Genomic DNA, 17,000 nt, shown 5'->3' on the forward strand with positions numbered 1-17,000 from the left:
TTGGATGAATGATGATTTCATTAAGGTAGGAACATTGGAAGAGAATCATCTTTGATAGGAGTGATTAAGCGGGGGGGTTATTTGGACACGGTTAGCTTGAGGTATATTTGAGACATCCACATTGAGAGGTTAAGGAAACATTTGGTTATTTGTGCTTGCAGTCTAGAGGAATTTCTAGCCTAGAGATTTGAAATAAAAGGGTGAGGGTCAGGAATCATTGGCATCTAGTTGGAAATTGAGGTCATAGATGTGGTGAGCTCTTCTGGAAGGGAGTATAGTGAGAAGAGGGGAAGGGCTATGACTAACTCCTGAGAAGTTCAATGGCTGGATAGAGGAGAATAAGCCGGCAAAGGATGTTGAGAAGAAATTATCACAGAAGGATAAAGGAAACCAGGAATGTTTAGTGTCATAGAGCCCGAGGAAAGAGACTGTTTCAAGGAGGATGGGTTATCTAAGCATGAAAATGCAGCAGAAAGTTCACATGAAGTGACTTAGTCGTGTGTCCGCCTCTGTTGACCTGAGCAACAACCACTTCACTTATAGAAAGTGGGCATGTAAAGTGGATTGAGGAATAAATGTAAGGGAAGGAAATGAAGAATATTATTATAGGCTATTACTTTGAAAGTTTAGCTGTGGAGACGGGAAGCTGGAAATAGATGTAGAATTAAGAGAAGAATGCTTGGACAAATTATCTAAAAAGCCATTTTGGTCATAAAGATTTTATGAAACGTCTCTTGTTCATCTTACTTTCCATTCTGATGAAACAATATTATCCCCGGAAGAATACCATGGTATTTGGAAATACATTTATTGGGAAAAATGTCAGGTGGCATTCTGAGAAATTATATTTATTATTTACTTTCTCTATAAAAATATAAATCCTAGAATAAGTGACAGTACGTAGAGGTCATTTTTCTACTTGTATAACACCTAAGCTATCACAATCAAAAAGGCATTTGTTTGTAAAACTCACTACAAAACAGTGACTGTATCTATTCCAGTATTACTCTGAGTTTAGACCTTTATTTATGTGTAAAAATACTCTTTTTTTCCTGTAAAATTTAGCATATATCCCCTTAGTAAGTCATTTCTAAATGAAATGGAAAATAAATCATTATCATTTTCATAGTAACTCTTTATTTGAAATCTGCATTACTTCATGCTTTATCTTTGGCATCTCAATATATTCGCATTTCACATAATCAAAATTCTGAATAATTTCCCATTTAGAATTTTCCCATTAAAGGTCAAAATCCACTTCTTTAGTCAACTAAGCTAGAACTCTTAGAGTCATCTTTTGTTCCTCCTTTTTTTATTAACTCAATCCCCAAGCTAATTATTTTTCTGTAAGACCCTTAGATCATTCTTCAGTATCTTCTAGCCCTGATTTCTCATTTCCATCTTATTACTACTTTCCTCATCATCTCAGCCCTCCTACTCCTAATTTCTCTCCTTCTGAGTCCGTTCTCCATACAGTTGTCAGAATTATTTTTCTAACATGCAAATCTGTTCAAGTAATTCCCTTGATTAAAAAAACAAACAAACCAAAAAACCCTAAATGGTTTGTCAGTGCTATGGAAATAGTTCACATTAATTAATGCCACATAGAGGTTCTTTAATATCTCGCCTAAATTTACCTGTTTAAGCTCATCTCCTGGTCTCTCCCCTCTGTATTTAAGCCTGTCTAGAAGAATTGCAATTCCCTGAGCCCTCTTGTTCTTTGTGCCACTATGGTTTACGAGTACACGTTTGTTTTGTTCAAATTCTCTTAATTGTCGATTCCAGCTGGTGTATTCTTCTTCTTCTTTTTTTTGGTTTAGTTTTTATATTTTATTATGGTAAATACGTAGTATATTTAGATGGTTCAAAAATCACAGGGCTGTTAAAAGGTTTAGCATGCAAAGTCTCCCTTCCACCCAGTTACCCTCCCACTTGCTTCTATGTTGGCCCTGCCAGACCTCTACCCTGCCAGGCTTAACTCTTTACTTGCTGGATCATGGGGCAATCAGGAATCCAGGGGTAAGAGCAGAGGTAGAGGGAATTCAGGAAATTGGGGAGTGGCCACTTACCAACCAGGACAGAGAATTTCTATATTTTAACCAGGAGAACCTGATTAGTGTGTGTGGGCTGAATATTCATGTTACCTATAAGTAGCCATTTATATTAGTTTCGTATATATTCTTCCAGTGTTTCTTTATGCAAATACAGACACCAAAGATAATTTACTATGTATGTTCTTCTGCACCTTGGTTTGGTTTTTTTTCCTATTTTTTCTTGTGATTATCTCTCTGTCTCTCTCTGTGTGTATAAATATATATATATATATAAAATATAATATAACATAAAATTTGCCTTTTTAACCGTGGCTAATTGTACCATTCAATGGCACTACTTACATTTACAATGTTGTGCATCTGTCACCACTATTTCCAAAATTTTTCATCACCCCAAACAGAAACTCTGGACCCCTTAAGCTGTAACTCTCCATTCTCCCCTCCCTTCAGTCCCTGGTAACTGCTAATGTTCTTTCCATCTCTATGAATTTGCTTATTCTAGATACCTTTAGATATTTCTAGATAGATAAGTGGAATCATAATATTTGTTCTTTTGTGTTTGGCTTATTTTAATACATAGTGTTTTCAAATTTCATCATCCATGTTCTAGCAGAATTTCATTTATTTTTATGGCCGAATAATATACCATTGTATGTACATACATGAGATGTATGTTTGTTTATTTATCTACTGATGAACAGTTGGCTTGTTTCCACTTTGGGGTTGTTGTGAATAATACTGCTATGAACGTTGTTATACAAGTACCTGTGTGAACACTCGTTTTCAATCTTTTGGGTCTATACTTAAGGGTAGAATTGCTGGATCACATGGTAATTTTACATGTAGCTTTTCGAGAAATGGCCTAGTTGCTTCCACAGCAGTTATGGCACTTTACGTTTCCACCAACAACATACAGAGGTTCCAGTGCTTCCACATCCTTGCTAACACTTATTCTCCATTTTTACAAATTATAAGCATTCTAATAGGTGTAAAGTTGTATTCCATTTTGCTTTGGATTTGCATTTGACTAATGTTGAGCATCTTTTCATGTGATCATTGGCCATTTGTGTATCTCATTTAGAGAAATGTCTCTTCAAAGTCCTTTGCCCATTTGTAAAATTCGGTTGTTCTGACTATTTTTTGAGTTGCAGGAGTTATTTATGTATTCTGGAAATGAAACTCTTATCGGATATATGAGTTGCAAATATATTCGCCCATTCCGTGAATTTTTCCATTCTCGTGATAGTGTCCATTGGTGCACAAAAGCTTTTAATTTTAGTAAAGTCAAATTTGTATATTTTTTCTTTTGTTGTTTGTGCTTTTGGTGTCATATTTAAGAAACTATCACCAAATGTAGGCCCATATAGATTTATCCCTATGTTTTCTTCTAAGAGTTCTATAGTCTTAGGTCTTATGTTTAGGTATTTAATCCATTTTGAGTTAATTTTTTTGTTTATGGTGTGACATAAGGTTTCACTTTTTGCATGTCAGTGTCATTTTTCCAGCACCATTCTTGAAGAGACTGGTCTTTCTCTCCATTCGGTAATCTTGGCACCCTTGTAAAAATCAGTTTATCATAAATGTGAGGGTTTATTTCCAGACACTAAATTCTGTTTCATTGATCTATATGTCTGCCTTTATGCCAGTACCACACTGTTTTGATTACTGTGCTTTGTAACTAGTTTTGAAACCAGTAAGTGTGAGTTCTCCATCTCTGTTGTTGTTTTTCAAGGTTGTTCTGGTTATTCATGGTCCCTTGAGAGTCCGTATGAATTTGAGGATGAGGTTTTCCATTCTGCAAAAAACGTCATTGGAATTTTAATAGGGATTGCAGTGAATCTCTGTATTGTTTCTTAACAATATTAAGTCTTTCAATCCCTGCGCAAGGAATATCTTTTCATTTATTTAGGTCTTCTTTAATTTCTTTCCGCAGTGTTTTGTAGTTTTCAGTCACGTGCCTTGTTTGTTGCATTTATTTCTAAGTATTTTATTCCCTTGTTTGGTTTGTAAATAGATTTTTTTTTCCAATCCAGTTTCATCTTGGATGTTCATTGCTATTGCATAGAAATACAACTAATTTTTGCATGTTGATTTTGTATCCGAAAATTTGCTAAATTTGTTTGTTTGATCTAATAGTTTTTTAAAACATATTCTTTAGGGTTTTCTAACTATAAGATTACGTCATCTGCAAACAGAGGTAATTTTACTTCTTCCTTCTAATTTGGATATGTTTTTTTTTTCTTTGCCTGATTTCCCTGTCTTATAATGAATAGAAGTGGTGAAAGCAGGCATCCTTGTCGTGTTCCTGGTCTTAGGAGAAGAGCTTTCAGTTTTTCACTATTGAATACGATCGTTGTCGGTTTTTCATATAAGGCTTTTTTCATGTTGAGGAAGTTCCCTTCTATTCTTAGCTTATTGAATGTTTTCTATCATAAAAGGATGTTGGATTTTGTCAAAGGATTTTTCTGTATCAGTTGAGATGATCATGTGGTTTGGTGTACTCTTTTAACCCAGCCTAAAACCTCACCTTCTTTGCACTCATCTCCTAATCCTTAAATACGGACTAATCACGATTAAAGGCTGGAGCCTGTGTGCTCCTAAAGTATTCATGTAAATCCATATTATAACACTTCTGTCTTCCTTAACATGTTTTTCTTTCTTACTTGATTGTGAGCAACTCAGGGGTAGAGACTCTTTCTTACAATCACATCTATGGTGCTTAGCACAGTACCTCTCATATGATGGTGCTCAATGGAAGTTTCATGGGTGAAAACATAAGTTCATCCAAGCAATGAGATTTAATATGTGTTTTGCACCAAAATAATAATCTGCTAGCCTACTCTTTTCTGTCAATATTTACCCTTCTGTGGCTGTTTCCTGTAATTTTTCTCACTTTTCTCTCCATGGATTGGATTTCATTTTATCATATATGTACATATGTTTTCTCAGTGGCAAATTAGTGGATTTTTTTTCTCTTTTTTTGTGAGGAAGATTGGCCCTGAGCTAACATCCGTTGGCAATCTTCCTCTTTTTGCTTGAGGAAAATTGTCACTGAGCTAACGTCTGTGCCAATATTCCTCTGTTTTGTGTGGGATGTTGCCACAGCATGGCTTAATGAGCAGCGCTAGGTCTGCACCCAGGATCCGAACCGGCAAACTCTGGACTGCGGAAGCAAAGCTCACAAACTTAACCACCATGACACGGGGCTGGCCCCTGGAACATTTTTTGTAAGACATCTTTCCAGAAAGTATGCAACTAATTAATATAGTATTCATTTAAAAGAATTAATATAAAATATATTTCTCTGGAATATGCATTTTGAGATAGGAAAAAACTCATCTGAAGTGTTAATTTTAAAGCTAATTCATGACTTTCTGCAATTTTGAAATAGGGTAAAAATTCTTGATGCTAAAACTTGCAGATCACTTTTGTGTTGCCTCTGAATAAATTCAAAAGGAATGAATATCCTTTCTTGAAACTCGTTATACCTGCACCCAGGGGATTCCAGTGCAGCTGGAAAGGAAGGTGCATGAGATCAGATGTTAAGAAATTACATATCCCAATGCACTAAAAATGTATCCTGCAACTTGGTACAAGATTATATGAAATATAAATTTATATAATTATAATATACAAATTCCATAAATAGGCTTCTATTTTGTTTATGTTTTGTCACCTAAATTTTTTAATAAAAAGAAAATTTCTGCACCCAGAAGCAAATCTATACATTTAACAAGCAGTAATAGTGAAATCCTTGAAACAGAAGTAAGTAATGTGCCAGACTGAGAGAAAAGAAAGTTCAGTCCTGAACATCTGAGTCATTCAAATTCCAGTCTCAGAACTGTTTAGGAATGTTTGGGACACCCAACTCAGAATACCTCCAATTTTAAACATGTTAGTTTATTTCATGATGGTGCCTAATATAGTAACTTAGTTGTTTCTGCAGCAACATGGCTTAACAGGTTGTAAAGAAATCAGAATTGTGGCTTTATGTGGGTGTAGACTTTCCCCCAATTTTGTCCGGAATTGACAGATAAAAAGTACATAGCCAAATAGTTAATTTGAGAAACAGAAAAGGAAAAGATAGCTGAACTTCTGTTCTCAGTTGATAATACCCTTTGCAATAGAGACTTCAGAAATTTTCCAATTTGCAGTCAAAATTGCAAAGTTCTATCAGAGTGGCTCAAATAATCCTAAAGCCTAGTTTTGATGAGCCACTGTTTGTGAGGTATTAATCGAGGTTGAGGAGAAAGTATGTTGTGGTCATCCCACTCAAAATTTGCTTTGGATGTCAAGACTGATGACCCCACACAACACCTGAGAGGGTATGAAAAGGTTTATTACTCATATAGTGAGGGCTCTGGGGAGCATAGGGCAGACTCCCAAGGAGATCTGAAAGTGGCTTGAGAGAGAGAAAGGGAGACTGGTTTGGTCTTTATTGTGATTAGGGAGCACAGCTGAGGTGAAGACTCCCACCTGTGGGCTGGGGCTCGCTTGCATGGTTTGAACTTCCTTCCAGGACTGAAAAAGGGAGCCCCTGGGCTTTCTTATCAGCTGGCCCAACTGTGGGGCAGAAGGGCAGGGCTTGAAAGTTTTTGACTGTCAAACATCAAAAATGGAATCAGATTATTTATTATAATTCACCCCTGATGTTTGACTGATAAAGGAAATACATCATGTTTCATTTAATTAAATTTTCTTAAGTATGCCATGATGGTGTTCTATGAGGCTTGTAGCCTGAGACTGGCCAAGGCGGTGAGAGTTCCACTGAACACCTTGTTCAAGAGCCCAACATTGTGTATTTTTAGAAGTGAAATGGTCGCTCAACAATATCTGGAACTCCCAAGTGGATAGTGTGGTTTTAATGTGCACAGAGATATGTTTAACCCTGATTTGTATTTTGGCTATCCATTTGGCAAGAGATTCCCAGAGTCATTTTCCCCAAAGAGGGAAACTTTGGATGAGTAATGGCTGTTGCTACCGTTGGCGGAGCCCATTGGCAATGGTCCAGCAGTCTGTACAAATGCACAGATGGAGTCACTTGTTGGCCAGGGTAAGATGACTGCCTAAAGTTTGGGTAATTTTGTTGACCATTGATTGGATCCCATTCTTTATCAAGGACGTCTGGATTAAGGAATGAGAAGCGGAAGGTCTCCAGTAAGCTCCATCATGTACAGTTTTGATGCTGTCTATAAAGTGTACACTCCCATTGCTCTTCACTCCTTTGATCCCAAAGGGCTCCCCAGGTAGCCAAGGCGCTGAGAGGGGTGACCTCCTCTAGCATCTTGTCAACTGGTCAGGGACTGAGGGCAGAAGAAGCCACTCTCTCTTGTAGGTGGGATACTCCAGAGGACCCAGACTTAGTTCTGTCCTGTAGGTGACATTTTTGTCTTAGCAAGGAGGCTTTGGTGGCTGTGCTGAGCTTGTATAGGGCTGCCTTGTGACCCACAGAAAGGCATAGAGCTTCACAGGCTTGGAGCCTCTAAGAACCTCTGTTTCCAGAAGAGCTCAGTGTGCAGTCAGCAGTTGCCATTCTAATGGTGTATAGGGTGGAGCTGAGGAAGGGCAGTTTCTCACACCAGAAATCCATGGGCAACTTATGGTGACCAAGGGTGGTCCAGAGATTTCAGGAGATAGGAGAGGAAACTGCTAAAGCTTCTACAGTGATGAATGATTCTCTAGGGAAGGGAGAGGGGACACTAATGAGAGCGACTGTTGTATTGCAATTTGGACAGATTCTACAGGCCCTTGTTGTACAGGGCCCCAATTCAAGAGGGGCCAGTTTGTGAATAACAGCATAAATAGGCTTAAGTAAAATTTGTAAATGAGGAATACGTTGCCTCCAGATCCCCAAAAGGCCTAAAAGATGTTGGGCTTGTTTTACCATTGTGGGTGCAGAGAGGGTCAATTGCTTCTTCTTGACAGTGTTAGAGATTCAGAAGCCAACAGCTCGCCAAATCACGTTCAGGAATTTAACTGGGGTTGCAGGGCCTTGTACTATGAGTAGAGAAACGGCAAACTTCTTTTTTGAGTTTTCCCTCTTGTTCCTCATCTTTTTTGTTTTTAGCTTGGTCTTCCTATCTAAAAAGAGACATTTTATTTCATGCAATTGGGAGTACACACATCAAAGTCACCTAGAAAATATTTTAATACATTAAAAAAATAAAATAAAAACTTTGTGTGTGTGTGTGAGAGAGAGAGAGAGAGAAGGAAGTAGGACAGATACACAAAGTTCTAGTCTCATACAGTCCCTGGGAGAGAAAAGTTTAAGGAAAAAAAAACCCATTCACTCTTCCTGGAGAATAAATTACTCTCTTAAATGCAGGAATATTCCTGTAGCCTCTGAAGTTTATCTCACAGAGCTCTAGGGCAGCACATTTTCCAAAAGTCAGGATACAGTAATATACACCCCTGGAGAGATTTTCTCCTATAATGAGGTGGCGATGAGACAAAACCAAAACAAAACAGAAGAAACGTTTCTACAGCCACTCTCTTCAAGACACCACCATAAATAAGATATTTAGTATTTTCATTTCACAGTATTGGCCACACAGATAAACTTGTTAACTCTTTAGCAAAATATTGATTCTTTAGGGAAAAAAAGAAGTGAGAAATATTGCATCCTTCTGTTAGAGTCAGTGGCTCTGAGTTTGGTTGGTTCCTTTGGGACAGGAGACTACACTCAATGAATGTATGGTAAAAATTGGGTTAAGCGTCCTTGACTTTGTCAGCAGGTCCTCAGTGACCAGTCACCCAAGGAGCTTGTCCTTAGAAGGGCTGATTGACTGATTGGATGAACATACACTGAGGGGATGCTGGCAATGATCATGGTGATTTCCTGGATCCAGGAGCTGCTGTTTATCTGTGAGTTGGCTGAACTACTGCTGTCCTGGTTGGCCTGTGGTCTGAGTGATCTGTTGGGTGTTGGTGGAAAGTGTCTGAGTGCCTCTACCAGCTAAGACAGCAGATTTGTGGAATGTGTGGGGTCCTTCCCATGTCAATACTCTTCTACTGCATCAGCTGCATAGTCTGTGCAGGGCCGCCCTGGGCTTGCTGGGCTTGGTCCTGTGGCTAGATCTGGACAAGGTGATCTGCTGATCTGATCCATCCCACAGCTTGCCAAGTATGGGCTGGCCCCACTGAGGCCACATTATGAGGACATGCCTAAGCTGGATGGTGCTCTTTGGAGTTGGTGGTCTGCTGGTCTTGCTACTGGTCCTGGTCCTGGACAGTAGTGGGCTGCTGAACTGGGGTGAAATAGTACTGGATGGGCTCAGCAGGAGGCACACTGATGCACCTGGTCCTGACGCCCTGGCAATTTTGATGATCTCTTGGAACAGCATCATTGAGAAAGTTCAACTGATCATATTTTGTAATTGCCAAGGCAGTATCCTTCATCTGTAGACTTTGACACTTGATTTCCTCTGGGATAAAATCTGGGCCTCCTTAGCAAAGAGCGCAGGAGCTTCTCATTGGTCTTCTCCAAATCTTCAAACAGGTATCTTTTGTCATTACCTGTACCAGGTATCTTTCATTGTTAAATTCTGGACTTCTTCCCTGGCCCAGGAGCAGCATTATGGACCTTGCTGGGCATCACTGCTTCTGGAACCACAAACTCCTCCTTCTGTCAAGGAGTCCAGGGAAGCTGATGAGTGACCCTGAAACTTCTGACGTGTTGGACAATGTGGAGGCCGGTCAGGCAGAGGGAGGGGACAAAACAAGGTTGAGGCAAAACCAAGGTGGCAGGTGGACAATCTCTTTTATCTCTTCTTGTATAACTCTGCTCTCAGCACAGATTTTCCTTCATTTCTCAAAGCAAAAGAGTTTCTCACCTCTGCTTTCGGGACACATTTAGTTGCTATTCTCCGACTTCTTCTTATTATTCAAATTTCATCCCAAATAATATCAACTCAGAGATCTTCTGGATCACCCTATATAAATTAATGTTTCCTTCCCATCAGTTATGGCCCACCTGATGTCCATGGTTATTTCCTTCAATGGGTTTATAAATCATCTTATTTGATGTTTAATTTTTAGATTGTCTCTCTCATTTCTTTTTACGCTACTGGAATTTCCTTGAAACTAGGGTCTTATATGAATTCTTTGGATCATTGCGCTAATTTGAGACAATGAAAACAGATGGCAAAATAGCACGATATGACCTGCAAGCAGGCAGAAGTCATGCTTTATAAGGATCCCCAGTGAGAGAATTGTGATTGCTGCAGGTATCTGTATCTTGCCTTAGCTGGGGTACAGAGACAAGTCCATTGAATTGAGATGTGGAATCTTCCCAAGGGCGGCTTTGGCTCAAGGACTCTCCATCGCTTTGAAACGTTGTTGGAAGTGTGCACAGACCAAGACTCTTCCCAGCCAATCCTCCTTCCTCCTCTTACTCCTTGCAGAGGTTTCAAAACTGCATTGCGGTCCGAAGGTTTTTCTCACCTTCTATTGCTCTCCCTCTCCTGATAAATCCCTTGTGCCTCCAATCCCATGTTAGCTCCTGCTTCATAATGGACGCAAACTAATGCAATACTCTGTATAAAAGAATTCATTTATTTATTCAATAAAAATATTATTGAGGACTAGGAATTTAAGGAATAAGACATGGTGCTTCCTTCAAGGGATTTAGAGTCTTTTTAGAACACAGAAGTATAAACAAATATGTATACTAATACAACATGGTCAGTACAGTGATAAATATATTTTGAGTTCAGTCATGCACTGAATAACAATGTTTCAGTTAATGACGGACCACATATATGATGGTGGTCCCATAAGGTGAGTACCATATACCCTAGGTGTATAGTAGGCTATACCTTCTAGGTTTGTGTAAGTATAACAACGAAATCGCCTCATGATGCATTTCTCAGAACATATCACCATTGTTAAGTGACGCACGACTGTATAGTCAGAGAACTTGGTATTTTTAAGGAAATTTATCCAAGAGGATATACTCTCTGAGCAAAGTATTTAAGGATGTATTTCTGGAGTAAAAAGAATGAAGAGATAAGAATAGAGACATAGGCATTGGGCAAACCATAGGATAGCCACCTTAATACGCTTTGATTTTACTTTGTGATTTATGAGGGTCCATTTTTGCTAGGGTTGCCGTAACAAACTGGGTGGCTTAAGCAGCAGGAATTTATTGTCTCACAGTTCTAGAGGCTAGAAGTCAGAAATAAAAGTGTTGGCAGGGTTGGTTCCTTCTGAGGGCGGTAAGAGAATCTGTTTTATGCCTCTCCCCCAGTTTCTGGTGGTTTGCTGACAATTTTCAGTGTTCCTGGACTTACAGAAATGTCACCTCAATCTTTGCTTTCATGTTCACAATGTGTTCTCACCGTGTGCATGTCTGTATCCAAATTTCCCCTTTTTGTAAGAGCACCAGTCATATTGGTTTAGGACGCACCCCAATGACCTCATTTTAACTGGACTACCTCTTTAAAGACCCTCTCTCCAAATAAGGTCACATGCTGAGATACTGTGGGTTAGGACTTCAAGATAGAAATTTGAGGGGAACACAATTCAGACCATAACAGAGAGAGTGGTAATGCAGAGGAATGACATGCCCAGAATTTCATTTCAGTTAAATCATTCTAGAATCTCAGTTGATGAAAGCTATTCAAGGTAATGATTTTCAACCATGGCTGCACATTAGAATTATCTGAGAAGCTTTCAAAATATACCAATGCCCAGGCCTTCCTTCTATATATCCTGGTTTAATTGCCAAGGGGTGGAGACCTGGCAGTAGTATTTTTAAAAATCTTCCCCATAGAGTGTAATATGCAGCTGCGTTTAGAACTACTGTTTTAGGACGATAAGGCGTGAGGCAGGAAGACCAGTTTGGAGGTTGTTATGTTAATAAAGGAAAGAGATAATAAGGTTCTGCAATGTGGCATCAGCAGTGGGAAAGAGGAAGAGAGGAAGAGATGGTTTCTAAAAACAGGAAGTAAGTCAGTGGGACCTGAAGACTGATTAAATGGGGGGTGGTAGAGAAGAGCAAAAGGTGAGGCCTATGCTCCCATCAGGTACATGCCAGTGTCGTCAGCAGATATTAAAGATAAAAAAAGTTTTATGTCTTGGAGGAAAGCATAATAATTGCATTGATTGAGTTTTTGACAAACGTTATTTTGAGAAAATTGTAGGTTCACCTGCAATTCTAAGAAATAATGCAGAGAAATCCTCTGTACTATTGACCCAGTTTCTCTCAATGGTAACATCTTGCAAATCAGCATTATAATATCTCAACAGGACACTGACACTAATACAGTCGAGATACAGAACAGTTCCATCACCACAGGGATACGCTGAGTCTGACATGCCTGTAGATAGTGGTCAAGTAAGACTTGTTAAGGTGGCATTCTATAAGAAGTGTTCCTCATCTGGTTTTGATCATTCTAAGGTACCAAAAATCTGCCAAAACTAAGTGAGATCCATGTACTTCAAGTGCCTCAATATGATATTACATGGAGGAATTTTCTATACTTAGGGTTTTAAGTAATGCATGTCTAGCTGAGAGTTGGAAATACAGGTAGGCAGCCATTCCACCTATAGGACAAGATCTGTTGGGGAAAATCGTTTATACATACGCACTCACACATGCACGCACACCCAAAGATGCATGCATATATCCACCACAAATATGTACATGGACACTTGCAGCTCTTATTAAAAGAGACAAAATTTTGTGAGTGGCCACTGCAGGAACCCCTCACTTTTGAAGAGAGTGACGATTCTGTCTTTTAAAGGGTGTGTTTTCATTTTAACCACAGCCAAAAAAAGAGAGATTAAAAACAGCTGGAACATATGTCTATTTTCACCTCCTCCATCTGGAACTTTGTTTTTGGATATCACAGACATTTTCCAAACAAAACTCTGCTGAACAAAATGATAAATGTGGAAGAGACATGTATGATTCTCTTTTTCTTTGAAGAGCTTTATAGAATCCAAAGCATTGGTGTGTTTTTCAAACATAAAACCAAACCTTTGAACATCACAAATAGAATTTGCTTTCGATGGGTGATGTGGCATTTAATTTATATTTGAAATTAGGCAATGTTGTTGACTACAATGCTGGCTCTTTAATTGGTAGGTCCTATTTACCTGGGAAGTAAAAATGAAGTCTTTTATTATATGTTGATATTTGAATAGAACAGACAATTCAAATAATGTTTTAGCCAGTCTTTCAAGTTTCTGTCAGTAATTTACTCTCTAATTCACCTTTTTCCTCAAATCTCCCACCAAAACTACTGTAGCTAGACCCTTATTGTGTCATGCCCCAATTACTATAATAATTTTCTTACTCTTTCACTGACTACAGTATGCTTTTATACCAATACATTCTATGTAATAATTCCAGGTTAATCTCTTAAAACTGCTTTGGTAACAGCACTCGAATTGTGTGTAGACTAAAATCCAAAATCCTTGACTTTTATTACATACGTTCTTCTTCAGTTTCAAACAGGGATTAAGAACCAAGGTTTGAAAAGTCTTTGTTTCAAATTCCAGTTCTTCCAATTACAAATACATTTTGCAAAGTTTTGTTGTCCTAGCTCAACTGATGAATTGTGAGGATCTGAAATTAGGTAATGGCAGAGAAGATAGGTGAAAAATGGAAAAAGATAATAAAATGGATAAACCTTGGGGAAATTGATCAAAAGACAGAAAATGATGTCAAGCATGATATTTACCTTAAGCTACTGTGTGGATTACCTGAGAGAGAGGATCTAGGAAAGAGAAGGGTTTGGTAGAATGAGGAGGAAACCATTATTTCAATTTGATGTATGACATCTAGATGATTATATTTATTCCACAGCAGTTAAGGACCAGGGAAGGAGAGCAGAGGCAAAGATAAAAATTTTGGAGGCAGTAGAAAATTACAATTGCTCTGTTCATCCAACATTAAACCATTAAATATAAACTCACTCCACTACAGAAAAATACAGCCTGGGGGGTGTGGCATATTTTAAACCCCCAGTTTTACTGGATAATAAAGTAATAAAGTTAAAGTGTATTCCATAAAAATGACAGAAACAGTATTAAACAAAAGTTCAAATAAAAATCTTGGTACCATTTACCTTGAACTTTTGGCTCAATATAAGATGATTCAAAAATTATGGCTACTTGACTATCTCAGCAGCTGTTTTCACAAAGACTAAAGATATAGACTTGGAATTCATGGTTAAATGATATTTATTAGACTAGGAGAAGTATGGGGGCTGGGAGAGGTCATGGCTACTTCTTTGCTCTACAATTTAGGGAACTTCTTTTGATTTGTGACCAAGCACATAGTTTTGAAATAAGTGAGAAAGGAGAAGGTCGCCTGTCTAACAAACTAGATTACCCCAGGGCAGTCGACCAGGTGACAGATGGAGTCAGATTGCCCTCACATTCCTGTAGGAGAAGATATTTTTCACAGTTCTGGACCATATCCACTCAACATAAAACAGAATCTGATAACAATTATGGGCTGCTAGTGCACAGTGAGAAGTCAAATACCAAAGCCAGTCCTTGCCAAGTTTTTCTTTGTATTTTAACCACATGATCCATATTCTTCATTAGGCTATCCTTCATCCGTCTAAACAAGAGGCTGTTGTTAGTTTATAAAACTTAACCATTCTTAGCCCAGATGCTAATGTCTGCTTCTTTAAAGTTATAATGGAGATTTTTGTATTTCCTATAATTACAGAAAAAGCTAATTGAAAACCAAAAACCAAAACCAATCTTTCTAAGAACGTTTGGGAGGATCTGATGGAATAACATTTACTGTTACAACAGTCAGAGGCAATGATTCTCCTTTTCTTCTGGGAAAAGTTGAGCAGACCTTTCTGACAGCTTCGAGAGAGCCAGTGTGTCGGACAGACTGCACGTGCTCTCTGAAAGAGACGTTCCGGTCAATGTCGACTAGGGTTGAGTTGATTTTGTGCTGCTCAAAAGCTCAGCTATTGGATCATGGAGAGTCATTTTTAATTTGCACTTATTTTATTTTAGTGACCTTGAAGATTTTTTTTCATGTTGATTAACTGTTTGCATGTTTCTTATTTTGTGAATTGTTCTCTTCATCCTTTTTGCCCAGTTCTATATGGAGCATTCTATTTTTTTCCATAGACGTAAGGAGATTTTCCTTTACCCATGGGATCAGTTGTCTTTCTTCTATCTGATATGTATAAATATATATATATATATTTTTTTTAAGATTTTACTTTTTCCTTTTTCTTCCCAAAGCCCCCCGGTACATAGTTGTATATTCTTCGTTGTGTGTCCATCTAGTTGTGGCATGTGGGACGCTGCCTCAGCGTGGCTTGATGAGCAGTGTCATGTCCGCGCCCAGGATTCGAACCAACGAAACACCGGGCCGCCTGCAGCGGAGCGCGCAAACTTAACCGCTCGGCCACGGGGCCAGCCCCTGATATGTATAAATATATTTTTTATTTTTAAAGAATAATAAAATATGAATGTTAAAAGGGAATATTTGAAAAATAAGAATAATAGAGTTAAATACACTTTAATCTCAATTCTAAAAATATATGTATAAACATTGTGATTTTGAAAAAACGACAAACTACACCAAAATGTATTAACAGTCACCATCTGCATATAATAGGTTTACTTTAATACTGTGCTTTGTATATCTATGTACTTTTCAAAATTTCAACTATGAACATGTATTATTTTAAAATGTTATGGAAAACAACAAAATTTTGGACAAAGAAACCTAGCATTCTTAAAATTAAGATATCTATATGCATATACATTATTGTTTTGTTTTATTTTCCCTCATTTTTTTTCTATGCATATGTTTTTTCCACATTGACATCAATCCTGCATACATGATGTTAAAGATATTTTTCACTTGTGGTTTGTTAACATCTTAGAATATCTTTCCTACGATCTAGTAATCTCCCACAGTCCTGCCTTCCCCAGGAAGAAGTTATAAAACTCACCTTCCCAGTCTCCTTTGCAGCTGTAGAACAGACATGTCACCCAGGTTACACCAAATTGAATCCCCAGCATCAGATTTGTATTTAGAAGTACGCAGAGTAAGGAGGTGGCCACATATGCAGTAATCAGTATTCTGACAATCATGGTCGCCAAAGCAACTGTTTTTTGGACATGGCAATGGTAGAGATCCAGCCCTGAGCATCTTAGGTGATGAGGCGAGGTGGGCACTGGTGGTGTCACTGGAAAAGCCCTCACAGTGTGGCTGGGTAATGGATTTCGCTATTTAGTTTTAGAATTTTGCTTTCTACCCTTCCAAAGACTCTGGGAGCTCCAGAATATTCTTTAGCATATACTTTTTCTGATTAAAATAGCCAGAGTGGGCTCTATATTTCCAACAAAGAGCACTGCCCAACGACTTGCAGTTTATATTTGTTTTCTGTCTTTCAATATCGCATTAATTTTAAATAGTTTCTGGATACCTTCATTATTTAAATGTGCTGTAATTTATTTATTCTCTCATCATTAGAATATTTAGTTTGTTTTCATTCCATCAATATAATAAAACATGCTACACTCAACATTTACGTATAAATATAAATCCGTTTATGTTTTCTTCCAAAGCAGATATTTCCAGGAGAGGAATTATCAAATCAAAATGTTTTATACTTTTCAATACTTTTTACAAATTCTGCCAATGTTTTCATCATAACCCTCCCAGGAATGAATAAAATGAGTACTTTCAAGAAATCATAGGTCATTATGGCGGAGCATAATAGATAAAGGAAAATTCTTATGTGAGATTAGAGAGAAAGGATCTGGTCATACCGTGTGGTGTTTCTAAGTAATGGTAAGGAGCTAGGTTTTTATTTAAAGTGTGATGGGAAATTCTACGAAGATATTAAAGAGAGAACTAAAATAACCTGATATACATTTTTTAAAAAATGATCACCCTCATTTTTTTGTTGCAAGAAAGGAGAGCCGTTAGGAGACTCTTGCTGGAATCTAGGT

At 38.0% G+C, this 17,000-nt stretch overlaps 1 protein-coding gene across 1 annotated transcript in view; it reads right to left on the minus strand.

Annotated features, from left to right (window-relative positions):
• The window catches only part of DLC1 (DLC1 Rho GTPase activating protein), a 479,693-nt gene that overhangs the window by 449,988 nt on the left and 12,705 nt on the right, over nt 1–17,000 (minus strand). The gene's annotated exons all lie outside the window — the stretch shown is intronic.

Source organism: Equus caballus, chromosome 27, assembly GCF_041296265.1.
Source record: "Equus caballus isolate H_3958 breed thoroughbred chromosome 27, TB-T2T, whole genome shotgun sequence".
In the NCBI taxonomy this organism is placed as follows: domain Eukaryota; kingdom Metazoa; phylum Chordata; class Mammalia; order Perissodactyla; family Equidae; genus Equus; species Equus caballus.